The 22,741-nt window shown below is 43.2% G+C and overlaps 1 long non-coding RNA gene across 1 annotated transcript in view; it reads right to left on the reverse strand.

Annotated features, from left to right (window-relative positions):
• LOC113832339 overlaps window positions 1–20,988 on the reverse strand; it is a 30,217-nt gene extending 9,229 nt beyond the window's left edge. Inside the window, exons 1-2 of the long non-coding RNA XR_003480497.2 lie at window positions 20,676–20,988; window positions 19,145–19,292 (exon numbers count right to left, since the gene is read on the reverse strand). This is a non-coding gene — a long non-coding RNA (uncharacterized LOC113832339). The remainder of the gene's footprint in view (window positions 1–19,144; window positions 19,293–20,675) is intronic.
• Window positions 20,989–22,741: the final 1,753 nt, after the last annotated feature.

Below are 22,741 nucleotides of genomic sequence, written 5' to 3' on the forward strand. Positions count from 1 at the left end.
ATCAATGGGAGAAAGCCAGGTGGTGGTGGCTCATGCCTTTAATCCCAGCAGAGGCAGGCAGATCTCTGTGAGTTCGAGACCAGCCTGGTCTGCAAGAGCTAGTTCCAGAACAGGCTCCAAAGCTACACAGAGAAATCCTGCCTCAAAAAAAAAAAAAATCAATGGGAGAGGGCCCAGCCCATGGGGGGATGGTGAGTGGTGCCATCCTTGGGCTGCTGGTCCTGGATTCTATAAGAAAGTGGGCTAAGAAAGCCATGGGAAGCAAACCAATAAGCAATTCCACTCCATGGCCTCTGCATAAGCTCCTGTCTCTGGGACCTAACCCTATTTTAGTTCCTGTCCTGACTTCCTTCAGCGATGAAGAGCAATACTGAAGTGTAAGCCTAATAAAGCCTTTCCTCCCCCCCCCCAAAAAAAAAAAACAGAGGCAGAGTGATTCCACCATAGTCAAGGTTACCTCTACATTTCAGTCCAGGTATGATTTTTTGTTTTTGTTTCTTTTTTTTTCTTTTTCTTTTTCTCTTTCTTTCTTTCTTTTCTTTTTTTTTTTTTTGAAAGCTAAAGTCTCCAGTTTGTGCTACAGCCATAGTTACTAAATTCTTTCTTCCTTTAGTTCCTTCAAAGGGAAGTTTGTTTCTAAGAACACACCTCCTCTAAGATAGCTCCTGTTGGGAATTTCTTTTTTAAAGTCAGACTTATCACTGATTCATTCTCACAACTAATTATTTAGGGAGGTACCCAATTGTGATAGGTTCCAGACCAAGAGGTGATGTTTCAAGATATCACAACACTGGGGGCATTGTGTGGATATAGAAATAGTTACAGTACAGACCATATGAGAAAAGGATCAGCCAACTGGGCAAGGAAGAAGTTACAGGAATCCAGAGGAGGAAAGTCATTCTTCATGGAGTGAACAGTCAACTCTACCATTAGTTCAGCCCCAAAGAAGAAAGACTAACCAAGCACATTTATCATAACCCATATTTTTTGTTACAAAAGCATATAACAAGAAGCTGGTTTTTAAAAAAAATAAATAAATAAAATAAACAAGAAGAGCAAGTCATTGGCTTGAAACTAGAAAGAATTCAAGAATACATGATATCCAGATTAAGATGAATGAATGATTAAGGGTTAAATGTGTATATTCCAGAGGTGCGAGACTCACTAAATGATCTCTGAAATGGGTGTCTTTTAATTGATGCATTGCCTTCAAACAATGAAACCACTTTGATGACAGATATATTGATGAAACCTAAGTTCATATATAAATTCAGGGTTGTGCACTAAAGAAATCAGTCACCGCAGTTAGTTAACAGTGGAGTCCTTTGATGTGCTTGACCTTGTTTGGGGTAATAAAGGTAAGTAGCCTCTACCCTTGCCCACGGTGTCAAATTACTGATAAAAGAGCAGATTCCAAGGAGATTGATAACATTCTGAAGAATGGATACATCCTGCACTTTCCACCAGTACTAGGAACAAATTGTCCCCTAGCCCTCTCAGAAGAATGTGAGGTCCCCACCACAGAGGAATCCTGGTGCAGCAAAGACAATGATGTACCATTCACCTAGGAGTGTAGGTGTAGGGCAGAGGAGTATTTTTCAATAGAGCCAAGGTGCTCAACTATTTGGTGAATTCAGCAGTGGTAGGTGGTTTAGAAGCACAAGAAGGAAAAAAAACAATAACAGCAAAAATAATAATAATAATAGTCCTCCACCCAGGGGGTGCCTAGGATGCTAACCAGGTAAGACTTCATGAACCTAAGAGAGTAAGAAGCCCAAGAAGAGACCAAGTCAAGTGGTGCAGTGCTCTTCAAGGCTCATGAAGTGGCTACTTACCAAGTAGGACTAAGTGAAGTTATCCTTGAGCATTTACTCTTGAGATTTAGGAAGTGGGGAAGAAGCTCTTTTAGCCAAGATCATTCTGCAATGTGTTATGGAGATGGATAATGACTGATGGCAGAGGTGACCCTTCCTGTCTAAGCTTAGCTGTAAATTTTGCAATCTATACTCCTCCTGAAGTAGAAGGGGCATGGCTGTACATGTAAGCCTCTGCACTCAAGACTCCATCCATCCTAAGCAGGTCATGTCTCTGTTGTTCTGCTCTTACCGCAACATCCAGTTACAGCCTATGAGAAAATACCTTATGTTGGTGAGTAATAGCTCTCTGCGTACAGTTGACAATAGTTGTAATCTTGCCCTATTCCTTTGAGCCCAACTCAACACAGTAATAACTGCTTCCACCTACCCACTAGTAACAACTGAGCCTTGGCCTTACTTAAGCCAGCTCTCCAAGGGCCCCTGTTCATTCCCCCCTACTTAACCAAACCTGTGACTGAGCCCATCGGTCCTCCTTTCTCCTCTTATCTGATGACCTAATTCCTCACTCAGACTTGGTCTGTCCCATGTCTGCATTTGTCTTAGGTTAAACATACATTCTTGGAAACATGAAATATCAACCCTCAAGAACAGTGAATGACCAGACCCCAGACCATGAAGGCACCTACCTAGGCAGAAAACTGCCATGGGAGAAGAAGGGTAAATAGAGATCCAGTGTGGCTGCTGGCCCTGAGAACCCAGAGAGATGGAAGGAAACAGGAGCCTTCTATACTTCATGGCTTCTTCTGAACTACTGGATATTTCTGCTCCTGTTCAGCCAGGCTGCACCTCTGATTGGGGTTGACTGTTCTGTTGAGCTGATCAATCAGGACTGAAGTTGAAGAGTTGTCATTAAGTGTCACCGTGCTGATTCATGCTCAGACAATACACGTGGTTCAATTCCTTTCAAAAAAGGTGACGACTAAAGTCTAAGGACATTGGTCAAATCACCCCTTTTTACCCTACGATGCCAAATGTTTGTTTTGGAAATGAGCTAAGATGATGAGCAAGCAAAATGCTCCTAAGAGTAAGTATTAGCCAGTGTTTGTTGCCCTCCTGGTGACTGTGTAAGCTTAGAGCTAGCCTTTCCCCCTTACTGTCTACCATCATTTACCTGGGCATGAAAAGACATCCCAAGATCATGATCAGAACATACAAGGTTTTCAAACACCATTCAGCCTGCACAATGCAAGGATGGAAGCCATTACTTGTGCACATTCTGTTCCCCCTATGTGGTTTGTACCTTTGGATCTCCTTGGAGTTGGATACTACAAGGAGTCACTCCTGAAAAACCAGTAGAACACCAATTGCCTTCCCTACTATGACATCTCTCAGGTCCTTGATAATGAGGAGGCTTATTCTCTGTCATCCAGTATAATCCTTTTTCAGCCGACTGCTCCAGCCCTCTGATAGTGGCTTTGCTTGAGTTCCATCATCACATTTCAGTATCAGGATTCCTGGTGGTCCCCTCTTCCAGTCTGGTAGCATTTAACTCCAGTTAGCCCTTAAGATTCCAGCTTCCAGCTGCAGCCTACCCACCTGCCGAATGCAGCTTAACTGGCTGACCTTATGCAGCCAGGCTTTGACCTATATGACCTTGCCTTAGGTCACCTAATTGTCCTGTCCTGTCTAGTCCTCCCTCACCAAAATTAGCCTTCCTTGGGTAACCAAAGGGATGCAAAGGATCCTCGGCCCCATTCGTAAGAAATAATGGAATTCTTAGTGCAAACAGCAAAAAGAAAGGGAATATGAATAAGAAGGCAAGTCTCCCTTTGTTCTATTTTTTCCTGACTGGGCAACCTTGGGATGGGATTGAGGGCTATCAGCCTACCACATATCTCTATGTGGCACCCTGGCCATACTCTGCAACTCTGCAATGGAAATCTTTTCTTGGATGCACATCTCCAGTTTAACCCTATCCTCCTGGAGCTGAAATTCAGGTTTTCAAAGTTGGCTTCTTGGACAATCAGTGAAAGAACACCCCTGTAGGGAGACACTGTAACCATGCCTCCTAAGGGCTGGCTACAGGTGTGCCTGACCACGCCTGTCAAGGTGTGGTCAAGGTGAGGTCAGAGTGCCGAGGCATGGGCTCTTAAGCAATAACAAGCACATGGAACAGCTTCTTCTGCTGCTGCCCCTTCTCCCTGGCCTCACTGCTCTGGCTTGTGTTTGGCTGGTATTTATCTGAATAAAGGTATCTTGAATCTACAAGCATTCTCCTTCACACCCCAAAATCTACACATACACACACACACACACACACACACACACACACACACACACACACTCACGCATGCACCCATACACATATGTGTCCACGAACTACCCCTTAACATTTCTAGCTGGAAATTCTTGGGTATGTTAAGGAGCACTGTAACCTGGTCCATTAGCCCATCCAGAAACCAACCCTATGCACAAGAATAAGGGCTCTGATATACCCAATGGGTGATCTACACTGCAACAAGCATGCTGGCTGCAAGATTCACAATGGTGTCCAGAGTTCAGGGTCTTGTTCCTTCATGTCCAGTTTAGCCCCCAAATCCATAGACTCCATAGAGTTACCCATGGTGTGGTCTTGTCTCTCAAATCAGGTACTAGACAGGCTGATATATGGCTTTTACTTATTACAATGAGATGCATTTAGCCATAAAGCCATTTTGTTTGGCTGACCCCATAGCCAATTCAATACTGTCATGAAAAACAAAACCTGCAATTCAACAGCTAATGAAAATGTGCTGCCTATTCCAATTCCCAAAACACATTGTACTGACTGCCTAACTAATGAGTGCTTGCAGCTTCAAGACCTTTAAATATTTTTAATTTTTGCTTCATTTTCAACTTCGTGGCCACTACTATAATCTAAGCCCCCATCAAATCTTGCTTGTTCTGTCTCCCTCTCCTCAATTCTTTCTCTGCTCACAGAAGAGTCATCTTTTCAAGTCTAATGGTGCAGGTAAAATTCAGTCTTTCTTTTTTTTTTAACAGTCCAGATGGTCCAACTGTTCTGATATCTGCTTGTTTTTTGTTTTGTTGTTGTTGTTGTTGTTGTTGTTTTGCCCTTTCTGACTATTATTCAAAGCTTCAAAGAAACAGGAAAGTGTGGCAACTTCCCTCACTTATCTGTCAAGGCAGGGCAAGGGGGCATTTGGCACAAGTCACTTTGAAAGCATTTCACTTTCTTCTTTCATGGGGCTTCAAGATTATATGGCACGTTCTCGTTTTACCTAGGAAGTTGGAAGTTGTAGCAGGAAGGAAGGAAGACCCACATGAAGGAATCACTCATTTCCTGGGCAAAGAAGGAAACATGCATGACTTTATTACTATCTTTTCCCTTCAATTTCTGTATTTAGATCAGTATTTTTAGCTCATTAGCCATTTTTGAATGTTTTCATCTGCTGTGGTATGTTCTTAACTGGTTTGACATACAATAAATGTACATGTTTATGGGTAACAGTGTGACACTTCAATGAATGAATGCATACAATAATGATCAGACCAATTGGCTGAGGGATTTATCTCATCACACTCCATTTTGTGTGTTGAGACTATTCCAAGTCATCTCTCTTTTTTGGAAATATTCTAAATAACTTTTGTCAGTCATAGTTACCCTACACTTGATATACACCTCCTGCCCAATTACAACTCAGTCCTTAATTATCCCCTCTCCCTCCTTTTGGAGCTCCCCACACACCTTTTCCAGACTCCACCCTCCACTTTTTTTGAGATTCAATTGTCAAGTGCAGGTATCTAGTTTTTGGGGGGATTCCTTTTCACAGATGGTCAGTGTGTGAAAACTACAGTGGAACTATATCATAGTGACAATGACTTTCACCAATTTGTTTGCTTATTCAGCAAATGTTTATTGAGCACCTACTATATACCAGGCACTGAGCCTCATTCTAACAGAATTCTAACAAAGCCAGGTCTAACAGAACTGACAGCTGTCATTCAACATGATGACAAACACAAAGAGAAAGAGAAGAGGCCGCTTAGAACACATAGAGTTGTTCCTCTGACCACACAGAACAGTCTCTAGGCTGGCTACTTTTATGCCATTTCAACACAAACTGGAGTCACTTTGGAAGAGGGAACCTCAGTTAAGAAAATGCCCCCACTAGAAAGGCCTGTAGGGAAGCCTGTGGTGCAATTTCTTGATTGATGACTGATAGGGAAGGGCCCAACCCATTTGTGGATATCTTTATCCCTGGACAGGTGGTCCTGGATTCCATAAAAAAGTAGTCTGAGCAAGCTAAGGCAAGCAAGCTAGTAAGCTGCTCCCCTCCATGGCCTCTGCATCAGCTCCTGCCTCCAGGTTCCTGCCCTGCTTGAGTTCCTGCCCTGATGTCCTTTGATGAGGGACTGTGTTGTGGAAGTAAAAATGGAATAAACCTTTTCCATCCAAAAGTTGCTTTTGGTCATGATGTTTTAATCTCAGCTGTGGAAACTCTAACTAAGACAATTTCCAAAAAGGATGATATTCAAACAACCAGAAAGTGGGTACTGTTCAAGAAGGAATGCCCCATTACCAAGACTGGAAGAGTCCACCGTATCACTCAGCATGCTGTTGACAATGGTATAAACAAACAGGTAAAAGTCTTGCCAGGAGGAGTAACACACAGACTGGGCGCATGAAATACTCAAAGGGTGGAGATAGCATCCTGAACAGGTAAAGGAAAATCAAGAAAGAAAGGGAGAGAAAGACACCTGGGTTCAACTGAAATCCCAGCCTACTCCCAGAGAAGCATGTGTTGTGTGGGGAGGGGCTAGAACTGTCGAGCCATTCCCTAGGAATTCATAGCTAACAGATGTAAAATATGAAAGACCTCTGGACTATTTCAAAAATGCAGTCCAGCCTCTAGATCCACAGAAGACAAAGCAGTAAACAAGTGACAGTGGCTGTAAGTACATGAAGTGACATGCTGGCATGGTGTGCCAGGAGCTGAGGAAAGTGCAGAATGTCCATATAGACGGTATGGTCTTCTAGAAGACACATCTAACTGAAGCATGAAAGATGGAATAGAGGTTAGACAAGCAAAGAGAAACAAGTATTCCCAACATATCTGCACTATAAACACCAGATGTTCCCAGACAAAAAGAGTTTTGCCAAAAGAATTCTTTTTAAACAAGTAGCAGTATTGAAATCGCACCATCAGACTGGCTGAGGAATGAATTGCTATGGCATGGACTCCCGTGAACCTGAACAACTGGTGGATGACCCTGTTGTTGTAGCACATCCCAGCCCAGGTTGGGTGACAGAGATAAGAGATGAGGTTCTAGGATGATGGTATCAGAAGCCGCATCACCCACAACAATACACCCACGGAGGTCAATACACTCCAGCTAAGCTGACAGCGAGAGAAACACAGAAAGTTGGAGGCAAGGCAAACAGACGATACTGGCAGATGCTTGCAGAAGAAGCCATACACAATTTTCCTTTCACCCTCTGTACTTCCTACAGCAGCAAATCCTGCTGACAGGGGTGTTCAAAGTCCTGCAGAATCCTACTCAGTACTCTTTCTCCTTCCATTTTAGGGATGCTGGCGAGCATAACAAATTCATATCTGCTATGAGGATTGACAAGCAGAAGGGTTATGTTACTGGATATTTATATCTGAAGCTTGAGGTTTTTCTCCTGCATAGGGTAAATCCAGATGTTTTCAGTCCATGTGGACTGACAGAAAATATGTCATATGGTCTCCAATAATCCATATTCAGGGTTAGCACAATGCCCGGCATGTAATAAGTGCTCAATAAATGTTAGCTATTATTGTTGTTGATATGACATTATTTAAACAGTAAATACATACAAAATGTTTTCGGAGTCATGTACACTCTTTAAATCAACAATGCACACATCTGGTGAAAAAGCAAATCATTTACAAAAATCCTATAATGAAAAACAACCGCCAGCAGCTTGCCTCTGCCCCACCCCTAAACTCCTGAGCTAGTCTTCAGATGAAACTACGCATATTAATTCCTTAGCTGTTCCTTCAAACACTGCCATCATAGTTCTAAATTATAGACCTAACCTGTTATTGCTTAGTACATCTGAGGCATTATTGAGTGTCATCTTTCATAGCTGGCAATGACTCAATTCTCTTGTATCATTCACTCCACTAAGACGTTTGAACATGCACTGTGCCAGGCATGAGCAACGCTCTAGGACAGTGGTTCTCAACCTTGCTAATGCTGTGACCCTTTAGTACAGCTCCTCATGTTGTGATGACCCCCAACCATAAAATTATTTCCGTTGCAACTTCATAACTATAATTTTGCTAGTGTCATGGATCATAATGTTAATATCTGTGGTTTCCAATGGTCATAAACAACCCTGTGAAAGGGTCACTCAACCCCCAAAGGGGTTGTGACCCCTAGGTTGAGAACTGCTGGTTAAGAAGCTGGATCTATACTAGATAGTCATATATGGCAGTATACAGATGGCATGCCAGTCCTCAGCAATCAAGGGTTGTCATTTGGATGGGAAAACAGGCACCTTGGTCCCTAAGAAATATCCTAAGATAAACAGAAGAATTAAACAGAGAGAGAAGAAGAAACATAAAGTATAGCCTGAGAACCACTGCTCTAAGGCAACATGGAGAGGAAAGTTGTGACAGACAGACCACACCTGCAAGATCACCTTCTAGTGGGCAGTGGAGCCAAAGACATAAGCCACAAAGCAAGTCAAATGTGACACAGTCAGTGAAACTGGGGCAAGGAGCAAACAGCATTCTAGACGACTTGGAAGGGGGCCTTGTGTTGTTTCTTTAATCATTTCTTCACCTTTGCTGTCTTAGATCTGTCTTTCTAGATTCCCTGCTGGTCCAAGGGTGATCCTGATATTGAATCCTCTTGTGTTCTTGGATTTTCTTTTGGGTATGATTTTTTTTATTTGTTTTGTTGTTTTGTTTTTGTTTGATTTTCAAGACAGGGTTTCTCTGGGTAGCACTGGCTGTCCTGGAACTCACTCAGTAGACCAGGCTGGCCTTGAACTCAGAGATCCACCTGCCCCTATCTTCCCAGTACTGGGATTAAAGGTGTGTACCACCACTGCCCGGCTTCTGTGTGTTTTCCTATCTTAGTTTTATCATGCCATTCTCTGGGAGGTTCTCTTGATGTGTAATTGTTTTATAACTTTGTGGAACAAGTATTTGGAAGTCTTTTTCCTTAGAGGCTTCAGGACTTTTTAAAAGTCACCTGAAACTATGGCTTGGGACACAATCCCAGATGTTGTGCCATAAGCCATCTGATCTCCCCAACTTTTGACCTAAGCCTATGTCTCATTACAACATGGCCTGGAATTCTGTCTCCTTGGATTGTTTGGGACAAACCTGATTTCTTTTGCCTTCCTTTCGTGCATATGCAGGCAAAGAAGCCATAAAATCTGATAAACACATATTCTAGCAATGTGTGGGCTCCAATTCCAATCTTTTTGTCTCCATGAGTCTGCACATCTTACAGGCTGACTTAGATTCTAGGGGAGTCTAGAAAAGAAGAAATTAATGCATTGGTTAATCTGCTATCCATGTATAGTTTTAAGAAGTGTGAGTTGATTATTATAATTTCTATCACATACACAAACATGTATGTGCACTTCACATATATTTCTCCAAAATGCTATATGTACATCTAGAAATCTGAGTTTACATATGTATTCATAAATCTGTGTGTGTGTGTGTGTGTGTGTGTAAATACATAATCTCTTTTCCATCATTGCATTATTTTCAAAAGCTGGTTATGGTAGCTCACATTTGTAATCCCATCATTAAGGAGGCTGAAGCAGGAGGATTGCTGTCAGTTTGAGGTCAGCTTGGATTACACAGTAAACTCCAGGTCAGCTTGGCTTATAGAAGGAGACCCTGTGTCAAAACAATAATCCAGGTAGGGCTAGAAAGATGGCTCCAGGGCTAAGAGCACTGGCTGCTCTTCCAAGAGACCCTAGTTCAATTCCCAGCAACTACATGGCAGCTCACAACTGCCTGTAACTCCAGTTCCAGGGGACATGACACCCTCACACAAACATATATGCCCACAAAACATCAATGCACATAATAAATAAATAAATCTTTAAAAGAATAAACCAAAACAAAAAGAAAAAATTTGTTAGTGTTTTTCATGGTGTGTATGCATGCACACACTTGCCAAAACATGCATGTAGAGGTCAGAGGGCACATTTATGGAGTCAGTTCCTTCTGTTTTTTCATAAGTTCTAGGTGACCTGATTTTGATCAGGTCACCAGGCTTGTATGGCAAATACTTTTACCTGCTGAAACATCTTACTGTCTCCCCCATTCAAAGAGTAAATAAATATCATTACTGTTAAAGATGTAAAATCTTACACATTCAAGCTACAAGGCACAGAACCTTGCTGGGAATTGCAAAAAGGCTAGAGTCTAGATTTGCTTTCAGGACATGGAAATGATTGCAGATGGCGCTTAAGAGAATTTGGGGAAACCAAGCCAGACCACAAAGGAGCAGATAAGCAAAGTTACAAAGCTTGGACTGTCTTCTCTGACTTCAGCGGACCATGGGTTCACTCCCATGTACATTTTAGAAAAGTCAGTGGCTCCAAAAGGAGGGATTTAGCAGTAGTTAAACAGATATGAAGTCACTGGGTAACTGCCATGGTCTAAGTGAATATGGCCTGACTTGAGGCTAGGAAATGCAAACAGAGGGCATAAAACCAAGTTGAGAACTGATAGGAAGTAGTTGGCAAGTAGGGAGAGTAGTAGAGATGATTCTGGACCCAGACAATCTCGGGGTGCTGATCTATTCACCAAGGAGCAGCAGGCCAAAAGCCAAAAGGTGGGGGAACAGGGACCAGAAGTCAAATATGCCTGCAGGTGCGAGCCACAGGCATCCACAGACCTGGGCACACACAGAACAACCTCATTTGAGTGAATGGCCATATACTGATGGAGAGGCCCCAGCAGAGATGGAAGAGAAGAGGTGGTTTGGGACCACGTGAAAATATCTCAGAAAAGATACCGTGTTCCCACAACTTGGAGCAGGGAGCAGAGACTTTTTCTCCCACTGAATAGGGTTATGATTGCTGTTTGGTTGCTGATCAGGCATCATGGATTAAGGTCTCCAGTTACAGCTATGGAAAACTCTTTGTTCCCCAAATTGAAAAATACACATTCTATCCAAGCACACATAAAATACTGATTAAGACGGACCATATACCATGTGGCAAAGGAAAGCTCAGCATCTCTCCATACTTCCATATCATAGATTACAATTTAAAAGCCATTTTACCCTCCAATTAGACACCAACAATAACAATCTGGAGAGGGAGAAGAAATATTTTGATTCATATCTGAGTTAACTGCACCTACAAACAGTTCATGAGTGGAAGAGGAAATCACAACCTATTAAATCCAAACAACCACAATTGCCTATAGAAATTACGTGGCCTATCTAAAGTGGTTTAAAGATACGTTTAAAGATTCAACTGTTTCTTTCAGAGGATATTGTAAATAAATAGCATTTACCTCAAGAACCTGTATTAAGTCGCTGGAGGGAATCTTGATACAGAGTGAGATGCCATCTTCAGTTTATACACATTATTAGGTAAATAAGCAGCCCTATTTGCCCAGAGTTTTCAAAATTCCTATCAATCAGGCAATAAAAATGCTGATTGCATTCACTCTACTCTTTTCCAACTCTTTTATATCTGCATTGATCAAAACCTTTGATGATTTTTGTAGGTCTTTGGCTTTCTCATATGTCTTATGTATATATAATAAGCGTAGCTGTGGGCAATGCAATTCTCTGTCTGCAGATATAATGTCCCAAGTTGGACACAATGACTCCAAATTGAAAACATTCCTGAGAGAAGTAAAAATAGAGTGAAGAATAAGACCAGGGGCCTGGCAGTCAGATGGTAGTGAATTCATTCGGTGTGTGCTTTACCCACTGTCGTAAGCTGGGTAACACGGGCACACCTACAGAGCCTCTGAAATGTCCACTTCCCTCTCTTAATAAGAGCTGCTGTAGCAGTAGGGCCCAGGAGACTGGGTGATAATTCCAAGTCACCAAACACAAAAGGCTTACCTTGCTACACAGAGTCAGAGATAACTTGGCATTAGAAAGTTATTAAGATTTAAAATGGACCCATAAAAAATAAAATAAAAAATGAACCATACTTTATGTCAGAAAGAAACACCTTTGACAAGCACATCCATGAACCATCTCCATTTGGGTTTTATAATCATAACTCACCATGAGGTAGACTGGGTAATTTATTCTCATTTTCTAGTAAGGCAATGAGGTCCTAAAGGGCTTAGGTGATTTTGTCAAATCTAGACAGTGGCTGTCACTCTCTGGCACTGAAATCTGAATTTCCAGACTCTTGTTTCTCTGACTTTCCTGACATGCTTCAGGGGTTACCTCCCACTCTCCCCTCTCCCTTGCTCTCTCCCTTTCTCCCTCCCTCCCTCTCTCCCTCTCTCTATCCCCCCCTCTCCCTCTTCATTCCTCTCTCCCTCTCTCCTACTTCCTATCTCTTCCTACTTTGGATTCCTTCTCTTGGTGGTACATTACAAAGCCATCCACTTTGTCACATTCCTGTTTTATTCCTAAGTAGTATTCCTCCTCATGGATGTCATCATCTATTTATCCTTTAGCCATGTGAAGAGATAGATGGTGTTTCAGGACAGAATGAATATAAACCCACTTAAGCCTTTGTTTGCACATCTCTGTGAATTAGTGTATTAGTTTCCTTTTGCTATTTTCAATTTTCTAGAGAAAACAATAACTAAACATGTGCTTATTTGCTGTTCTATTTATGACAACAAGGAAATGGAACTGCCCTATCAAGAGACTGTCAAGAGACGAGTGCATAATGAAAAGTTGCTATGTAAACAAATGGAATATAATTCCCTTATAAAGAAAAATGAAATTGCCAGGCGGTGGTGGCACACGCCTTTAATCCCAGCACTTGGGAGGCAGAGGCAGGTGAATCTCTGTGAGTTTGAGACCCGCCTGGTCTACAAGAGCTAGTTCCAGGACAGCCTCCCTCCAAAGCCACACAGAAACCCTGTCTCGAAAAACAAAACAAAACAAAAAACAAAAAAAGGAAAAGAAAAATGAAATAATGGAATTTTCAGGAATATGAATGGATTTGCAAAGCATAATATTAAGTGAGGTAAACCAAAGTCAGAAAGGAAAAAAAAAAGCATGTTCTCCCTCGTGTGCAGATCCTAGTCTACAATGCACACGTGTATGTATGCATGTAAGCATGTGGACATAGTCTAGAATTTAGAAAGAAGATCAAGAGAGGGCAATTCAAAAGAAGACACAACTTTTTTTCCTTAGTTTCAACTCTGTCATGGGTTTCTTTTTTCTGTTTTATTTTGTCTTCATGGTGAATAAGCAAATTCAAACCCTCTGTGTGTTGAAGTAGCAAGAGCCATAAAAAGAAATTAGCTAATTCATTTAAAAATTGTAAACGTTAGTGAAGACATTAGATTCCTGAGCAAAGCTCCATTGATTCATAATGGCTGCTGTGTTGAAGTTTGCTGATGTGCATAGGCTTAGGGACCTGGCAAGTGTTTGAGTGGCTTTCTTAAGCCACAGCTGTGTGATGGCTTAAGAATGAGGTGGTTTTATTAAGAGAGGAAGGAAGGAAGGAAGGAAGGAAGGAAGGAAGGAAGGAAGGAAGGAAGGAGGGAAGGAAGGAAGACCTTTTAACAGTTTTCCATTGCCCAAGCAGGAATATTCAAATTCTTCAACTTAAAATCCTCTGCTTCATTCTTCTCCCCAAATCGCCAAACCTTTCTCATGCCACCATCCTCCTCCTCGACATAGTGCAACCATGTTTATCTCCTGGAACTTTCCACTCCTCAACACTTGTCTTAGTCAGTATTCTATTGCTGTAAAGAGACACCATGACCATGGCAACTCATATAAAGAAAAACATTTAATTGGGGCTGATTTACAGTTTCAGAAGTTCAGTCAATTATCACCATGGTGAGAAGCATGGCAGTGTGCAGGCAGACACGGTGCTGGAGACTGAGAGTTCCCCGTCTTATCCAAACTTATACGTTCCACAGGACTTATTTGTTCATTTCTGTAGCTCCCGGGGTCAGACATGCATTTTCTATTTTCAGTTCTTTATTGCCATTCCCAGCTAGAGTGTCTCGCCTAACTATTATTACTGCTTTCCCTAGGCTGTTCCATGTTCCCTAAAGCCTGTCTCTGGTATCCAAATGAAGTTGTCCATGTCCCATTTCCATAGGGACAATGCCTTCTTGTGGCCTATAGGAACTAATTCTATTTTATTGAATATTTATGAATCTAATTAACGTTTCTTCACAGACCATACTGTCATCATAATTGGCAATGTGTGAAAACAACGATTTAACCCAGAGGACTCTCAAACTCTGTGTGTTTGTTGACACCTATAAGACAGACTTATTACAAACCATACATATTGTGGTCATCTTCACCAGTCATCGAACACCTATTTATCCATGGCCTACCTGATTGGGAAACTCAAAGAGCCCCAGATGCAAGAAAAAAGAAAGCACTTGTAACTAAAATAACAAGCTTGTCCCATTCCTAAACAACCCCCTCCCCCTTGCCACACCCTAGTGTACTGGATGGGGGCCTGAGCTGCAAGCTATTACTAAGACCTTTTCAGATTTCCATCATGCTTTAGGCAGCATCATTTTTTTAATTTGAATTAGAAACAAGATTGTTTTACATGTCAATTTCAGTTCCCTCTCCCTCCCCTAGCCCCCCCTCCCAACTAACACCCTACCTATCCCATACCCTTTCTGCTCTCCAGGGAGGGTGAGGCCTTCCATAGGGAGTCTTCAGAGTCTGTCATATCCTTTGGGATAGGGCCTGGGCCCACCCCTGTGTCTTGGCTCAGGGAGTATCCCTCTATGTGGGATGGGCTCCCAAAGTCCATTCCTATGCTGAGGATAAGTACTGATCTACTACAAGGGGCCCCATAGATTTCCGAGGTCTCCTCACTGACACCCACATTCAGGGGATCTGGATCAGTCCCATGCTGGTTTCCCAGCTATCAGTCTGAGGAGTAAGAGCTCTCCCTTGTTCAGTTCAGCTGTTTCTGTGGGTTTCACCAGCCTGGTCTGGACCCCTTTGCTCATCACTCCTCCTCTGCAACTGGATTCCAGTTCAGTTCAGTGTTTATCTGTGGGTGTCAGCTGCTACTTTCACCAGCTGCTGGATGAAGGCTATAGGATGGGATATAAGTCAGTCATCAATCTCATTATCAGGGGAGGGCATTTAAGGTAGCCTCTTCTCTGTTGCTTAGATTGTTAGTTGGTTGTAGATCTCCAGACATTTCCCTAGTGCCTGAATTCTCTTTAAACCTATAATGTCTCCCTCTATTATGGTGTCTCTTATCTTGCTCTCTTTTATTCTTCCCCCAACTCAACCTTCCTGCTCTGTCCTGTCCTCCTCACCCCTCCTCTTCACCCCTTCTCATTCTCCTAATTCCCTCTCCCCCACCCCATGTTCCCAATTTTTTCAGGAGATCTTGTCCCTTTCCCCTTGTCTGGGGGACCATATATATCTCTTTAGACTCCTCCTTGTTTCTTAGCTTCTCTGGTGGTGTGGATTGTAGGCTGGTAATCCTTTGCTCTATGTCTAGAATCCATATATGAGTGAGTACATACCATGTTTATCTTTTTGTGACTGGGTTACCTCGCTCAGAATGGTTTCTTCTAGTTCCATCCATTTCAAGTTTCCATTGTTTTTTTCTACTGAGTAATACTCCATTGTATGGATGTACCACATTTGCTCTATCCATTCTTCAGTTGAGGGACATCTAGACTGCTTCCAGGTTCTGGCTATTACAAATAATGCTGCGATGAACATAGTTGAACAGATGTCCCGTTATATGAACATGCTTCTTTTGGGTATATGCCTAAGAGTGGAATTGCTGCATCTTGTGGTAGACTGATTCCCATTTTTCTGAGGAATCACCATACTGATTTCCAAAGTGACTGTACGAGTTGGCACTCCCACCAGCAGTGGAGGAGTGTTCCCCTTTCTCCACATCCTCTCCAGCATAAACTATCACTGGTGTTTTTGATTTTAGCCATTCTGACAGTAGTAAGATGGTATCTCAGAGTTGTTTTGATTTGCATTCCCAAATTCAAAACAAACAAGAATGAACAATCAATGGGCAGTATCATTTTTGATAGAGGTTGGGCGCAAAATCAAGAAAAAGAGCTAACGGCACACTGTGTAGCTCCAGAGGGATGTGTAGAAAATATGTCTTTCTTGCATGCTTAGAGGACTCTATGAGAGTTGTTGGTGTTTCTCTGTGTGATCTAGTCATCCATGACTGGAAGTCAATACCTCATGGACAAGGCTCTACCATTCACCCCAGCAAGGACACTACATAGGAGTCTAGATCTGAAATTGTTGTTTCTACCTTGGGCTATTCTGAAGCCTGTGGGATGCTAGGTGCCAAATGGTCCTATGGAGCTCTCTCTCACACACACACCCGCCCTCCCTTGTTTGTCTCATTTCTGCACATCATTGGAGTCTGAACAACCTAGGTAAACATGGCACTGCAGAAGAAGGGCAAACCCAGGAACAAGAACAAATGATGGTATAAACACAGGATTTCCTAAAAGGTGGAATCCCAAGAGATTCTGAAGGGGAAAGGGACTAGTTTAGAGAGGTACAAGGCTGAGGACTTGGAGGAGGAAGCATGTGAATTATCCAACTCTTTAGGCTATTTCCCTTTGGTGTGTCATTTACAGTTTTAGATTTATTATCAATACATTATTATATTATTGTAGAGTTATGCTATATGACTAACATAATAGTAATATATTATCACCACCTTTATGGAGCACTTATCCTTAGATGTAGCATCCTCCAATGAAATTTGTTGTGAAATAGGATGCTGTGACATAGTGTAGGACAGTCACATGCCTCAGACACTTAGGACCATGGACCATCACACTAACCAGTAAAAAGAGAATCAGATCACTTGACTGCAAACCCCAGAACTTCAATTACATATTCAGGAGTCTTTCTTTCCTTCTGTTACTCTGTTTTCTCTTTGTGGCCTTTATTTCTCAAGCAGTCTCTCTCATGGACTGTTCAGCCATTTGTCACTCCCACCTGGCCTCTCCAACAAAACCAAAGCTTCAGTTTCTAGACTGTGTGGTGACAGTTTAGAAACAAACACTTATTGGCTTCTTCTGTCCTCTTACTGATCCATGTGGACAGGGATGCCAGGCCTGGACCATCAGAGATGGGCACAACTGCCCATTGATAAAAATCTAAAATAAATATGTTGTAAAATTCAGAAATAGAGGAGGAAGGAGGTATGTGTGGGGAGGGTCAGGAGGGAGTAAGAGCAGGAAGCAAAATTACACAGTAGTGTTGTCCTTTCAAGAACTAGAAAGGGCAGGTGCTCAGTGTGAAAGTGGTGTGTGCCAGGAAGATTGAAGAGACAGTAAATGGCCATGAGTGTGAAACACAGTAACCCACGAGCAATCAATGGACAGGAAGTGACAAGAGAAACAGAGTGAAGGACATCCCATAGACACTGCAAGGATCATGTCTATTGATGATATTTAGGCAGGGGACTGACATGTCACTATTTTCAGAGGTTGACTACCAGTTCTTACAAACTTTAGGAGGAGCAAGGAGTAGAAGAAGAAGGAAAACACTTGAGCTAAGTGGCGCAGAGTAGCAGCAAGAGATGGTAGGACCACATGGAAGCTTCATATACAACCACATTTAAGAATTCTTTTGAAGTGAACACCAATGGGATCTGGAGAGGGGTTTGAAGCAGGATGTGAGAAAAAGGAGTCCAAGATGAGTCTGTAACCCCAGTGCTGGATTGGAAGCCAGAGGATCCCTGGGGCCTACTGGACATCCAATATAGCCAACTTAGCTGGCTCTGGATCCAGAGATAGATCATGTGTCAAAACATAACTGTAGGGAAGGTGATGGAAAAAGACCCTGTGTCAAACCATAGTGTAGAGAAATGGCAGAGAAAGACAGCCAAAGTCAGCCTCCAGCTTCTAGACATACATGCCCACCCAAAAACCTCAAAAATCTTTCCAAACCCTTGGTCCAGGCACCTTTCTCTGTAGGTAGGTACATTTGCAATGTTTTTAATTCATAAAATGGGAAGCAAGGATAGATGTGTTCATCACAACTCTCAACTCCTGAACGAGGCTGAATGTTAGTTCATTTACTCATCCATCTCAGAGGGTTGGCAACCGACCCAGGAGTCAACAAGTTACTGCAATTGTCAAATCTGCCTTTTCTTTCCAGCCCCTGCTCTATTTCCTTTTGTTACAGTTTGGCTCTTAAACGCCCCCTAATGGGCAAATGTTGAAGTTCTGATCCCTCACTCCTGGTCCTTACTCCTGGTCCTCATTCTGTAGTGGGTGAGCTCCTGTGGAGGAAGTAAGAAATTGGGGAGGTGTCCTTAATAGATATGCTGGGACCCGACCCCTTTCTCTGACTCTCTTTTCTTCCCAGCCACCATGAAGTGAGAAATACTGTGCTTTACACACGCCCCACAATGATGCTGCTTCGTGCCACACGCCTGTAGAGCAGTGTTTCCCAACCTATGGGTGGAAACCCTTTGGGGCTTCAAATATCCCTTTTGCAGGGGTCACGTTATCAGATATCCCGCATATCAGATATCTACATTATGACTCATAACAATTGCAAGATTATGAAGCCTCTGCCTCCCAAGCACTGGGATTAAAGGTATGCTCCATCAATGCCCAACTCTGTCTGGTGCCCTTACCTTAAGGTGTTAGACCTGATACCATCATGGGGGAGAGGGGGCGGGGAGGGAAGGGCACTGTGCCCTTAAGACATTCATCCTCCAAAAGGTGAGCTCCGGAAATCTCTCCCCTTTACGGTTGTTAGCCTGTCTCAAACAACTCCTTACACCGGTGACAAAATGGACTAACAGGAGAGCTGTTCAAATTGCCAGCCCCGGATTTTGTACCGAAAACTCAGAACATAAAAGTGCTTGGCCTGTTTGGTTCGGTTCTAGTAATAAACCCGGACAATTGCCAGAGCCTGGTAGTTCAGCCAGGAAATGGGTGCCTCTCAACTCTATACCGCAGTTGCTGCACACGGGACAGTGGGACGATAGTACTGAATTGGCCTGGCCTTGCAGAGCAGGGCTCCAGCTCCCCTCTCCTTCACTCTGCACTTGCTTAGGGACATCTAGGAGCCTCCTACAGTCTGCCCCCAACCTTCTTAGAAATGATACAAAGTTTCAAAAGGTTTCAAAATGTGACCTGCAACAGCTTCCTGCAGTGGTCTGGGTGGTCCCACCCAGTACTTCTTCCTCAGCCTCCCATCCTTGTCTTCCTTCTTGTGTTAAGTTCTGAAAATTGGTTCCGATCCATCACTTAGCAACAGACAGGAGAATTTGTCCAAGCCTGCCTGAAATAGGGGTACAAAAAACCACAAGAATGAAGTTGTGTGCTTTTCTTTTTTTTTTCTTTTTTTAAGAAAAAGAAGTCCTTGGCAATTCTCAAGTATGCGTTCTGATGCTGGTGAGAGGTCTGAGTGAGCTGTGCTACATGTCTGTTTCTGTTAGCGTGCGTGTTAGCATCTTCTCCTGGGGCCATTTTGCCTCAGAGAGTATGTTTTGAATCTCTTCCATCCTGAAAAAAAAAAAAAAAAAAAAACCCACAGGCGCTGTGAGTAAGGCAAGCGGCATGCAGGAGCCTGGGTGTGGGCTGGGATGCTCTCGCTTGCTGGCTCCTAAATTCTGGGAACAGAATCAATATTGTGGCAGGAAGAGTGTCTGTACAACAGACCCCAGGAAAGAAAGGTGAAGGGGGAAGTGGAGGCTCGCAAAAGAAAACTTGGGTGACCTTCCTTTTTTGTCATCCAAGACTGTTTCTCCTTGACTGGTAGAAAGAAAGCCCCAGATGACGTCCCTCACCCCTGATTTATTAATTTATCATGTATACAATGGTCTGTCTACATGTATCCTTGCACACCAGAAAGGGTACCAGATCTCATTACAGATGTTTGTGAGCCAGCATGTGGTTGCTGGGAATTAAACTCAAGACCTCTGGAAGAGCAGCCAGGGCTCTTAACTTCTGAGCCATCTCTCCAGCCCCCAGATGCGGGTTGAGCCTATGTTATCTATGACACCCTCAGATCTTAAAGGTAAAGAACGATGGAGCCACTGTCTAGACAAATTTGTCCCCAAACACCTCAAAGGTACCATGGCTAGTCCCAGACTCAGAAGGGGAAGCAAATGTGGTCCAGCAGACTCAGTGGGGAAGACCATCCTGAAAGTGGGTAGGGACCAATCTCTAGGCTGGGCTGGATAGAGGGAAAGAGAGGAAGCAATGCGGACTTCATTCCTCCCTCTCTTTCTCTGTCTGTCTGTCTCTGTTTCTGTCTGTGCATGTTCCTTTCTTTCTCTGTGTGTCTGTCTCTCTGTTTCTGTCTCTGTGTGTCCCTCTTCCTCTGTCTCTGTTTCTCTCTGAGAAGCCCCTGTCATCCTCCTCTCCTCAATTGGCTCTGTCTCAACAGCATGCCAACTAGCGCACTGGTTATCACAATGCAGGTCTCTTACATTAGCAGTCTTCGTGATGGGTAAACACACCAACATGACATCTTCAAACTGTAGAAGACAGAGTTCTCCCCCTCATCCTCTACACCCTCTCCTACTCCCTCCCTCATCTTTCCCCCCCTCTCCTTTCCCCATCTCTCCCTCTCTCCTTCTGTGTGCTAGTCATTTTTCATCACTGTTACACAACACCTCAGAAAACCATCTTAAAGGAGGAATGATTAGCTTTGACTCACCATTTCAGAGTCTCCAGCCCATGGTCCTCTGACTCCATTGCTTCTAAGCTGATGATGAGGTAGAGTGCCATGTCAGAAAGGCATAATGGGAGAAGCCAAGTCTTTTAGTTAACACCAGCCAAGAAGCACAGGGGGCAAACAGAGGAAAGTTCTGGGGACAAGATACAAGTTTCAAGGGCACATCTCTAGACACGGACCCTGCCTTAATTCAGTCCTGAAGTCCAGGATGGATTAATACATCGATGAGGTTATCTGTCTCATGATTCCACCATTCTCAACAACACCACCAGCTGGGGGCCAAGCCTTCACAACAATGAGCCTTTAGTGGGACACGTCATATTCAAATAATGACACTTGGCATGGATAAATGGCTTGTGATGATTAAAGCCAATGAACTTCTCTTATGTTTTTAGTTATGCCTGAGGTTCATTCAGAGAGCACCGAGACAGCCTAGGAGTCCACTAGAAAGAAAGAACACTGCCTTTTCACACAAGTCCTTTTGTTCATAATCCTTGAAATAAGATTTTAAGGTTACTTCAAGGTGAATTTTCAACTCACCCAGCAAGTAAAGGAGACAGAAACTACAAGAGTAGGTTTCCCCTGTGTTTCTGATTTCTGGTTGTATACTGGTCCTATCTGGGAAAAAGGAAAGGAAGACAACCTCAAGAAGTCCCTAAATGTAAAACTGATACAATTACCCAAGCAGGAGTAATGAAGCTATTGCTTCAGCCGTGATATGTCAGGGGGGTAATCAGGATGTGTTTCAATGACCCTCCAAAGATTGGGATGCACAAAGTTTTTGTATTTAAAAAAAGTGTTATGGTGCCTCATGCACTACACTGCCTATGAAACCTCCCTTTCTCTTGTGTGGCTCATATATGTCCAAAGATAAAGCCTGAGGTCAAGCATTGCTTGGAACATCACCCCTCTCTCCGGCCCCACTTCAGTGCCTGCTACACATTCCCAGTACTGGAATAAAAGGTCTCACATATGATAGATGACACTGGGGCAATGACTATCCTTGAGGCCACAAGATTTATTTAACACCATGATCAGACAGACAAGAGCATGGCAAGAGAGTTCACGCCCCAGCCACCAGAGACAGACAGTACGATGGGAGGACATGAGGGTCCTGTAGCAGATGTGGGAGTCTTTTGTGATGAGGGGGTTGTTTCTCAGCACCAGCCCATAGCCGGCTCTCTGAATCCTATGCAGGAGGCAAGGGACGGGGTGAGGAGCAGGACTGTGATCACCAGCTCCCTCTTTCAGGGAAATGTACTTTTCTAGGTGAGAGATATTGTCACTGGAAGTCCGTGAGCTAGGGACTCACAGACAATGTCTCAGTAGGGCACCCGTGTGGATCTGTGAAAGGGGATATGCTGCTGCAGGACCCTGTGACCTGAGCAAGAACTGGATCCTAATGGCTTGTTGTTTGTTTGTTTGTTTTGTTTTGTTTGTTTTCTAGGCACCTAAACTCATCTCTATGTTCATGTATTTGACTGACAGGTGACTCTGCCTCTATATTCAGATACGGTCTAAACTAGATGCTGGTGAATTGTGTATGGCCCCTGCATCAAATCCTGCTTACCACTTGGCTTTGAAATACAATTTTCTTGCCCCGTCACTCCTGTTTTGTGTGTGCCAGTCCTCAGGCTTTCAACAGCTGCATCGAATAGCTGCATTACCCACCATATGGCTCACAAAGCAAGATATGTAGTGTTGGAGTTTATACAGCAGGGGATTATGAATCATGGTCTAAGCCTCTTGGCCCAGTGATTGGTTTAAGAATGGGAACACATACTCTTATTAGTCAGTCAGTTATGATGAAGCTGCTACATTTCCCTGAGAAGACAGAACAGGGGTAGACAACATGTTCATTCTCAGACTGTTGCTCTGTGTGAAAGATAATCCCTGAGGATGGTGGAGAGGATGCATACTAGGCAAGGCTCTGTAGAGGAACAGAACCCATATGTATGTGCATATTATAAAGATGGATTTACTAGATTATCTTACGTGATGGAGTTATGTAATTCTGCCATGATGACCTGCGTGCTGGAGACACAGAG

The sequence above is a fragment of the Cricetulus griseus genome (genome assembly GCF_003668045.3).
Source record: "Cricetulus griseus strain 17A/GY chromosome 1 unlocalized genomic scaffold, alternate assembly CriGri-PICRH-1.0 chr1_0, whole genome shotgun sequence".
In the NCBI taxonomy this organism is placed as follows: Eukaryota; Metazoa; Chordata; class Mammalia; order Rodentia; family Cricetidae; genus Cricetulus; species Cricetulus griseus.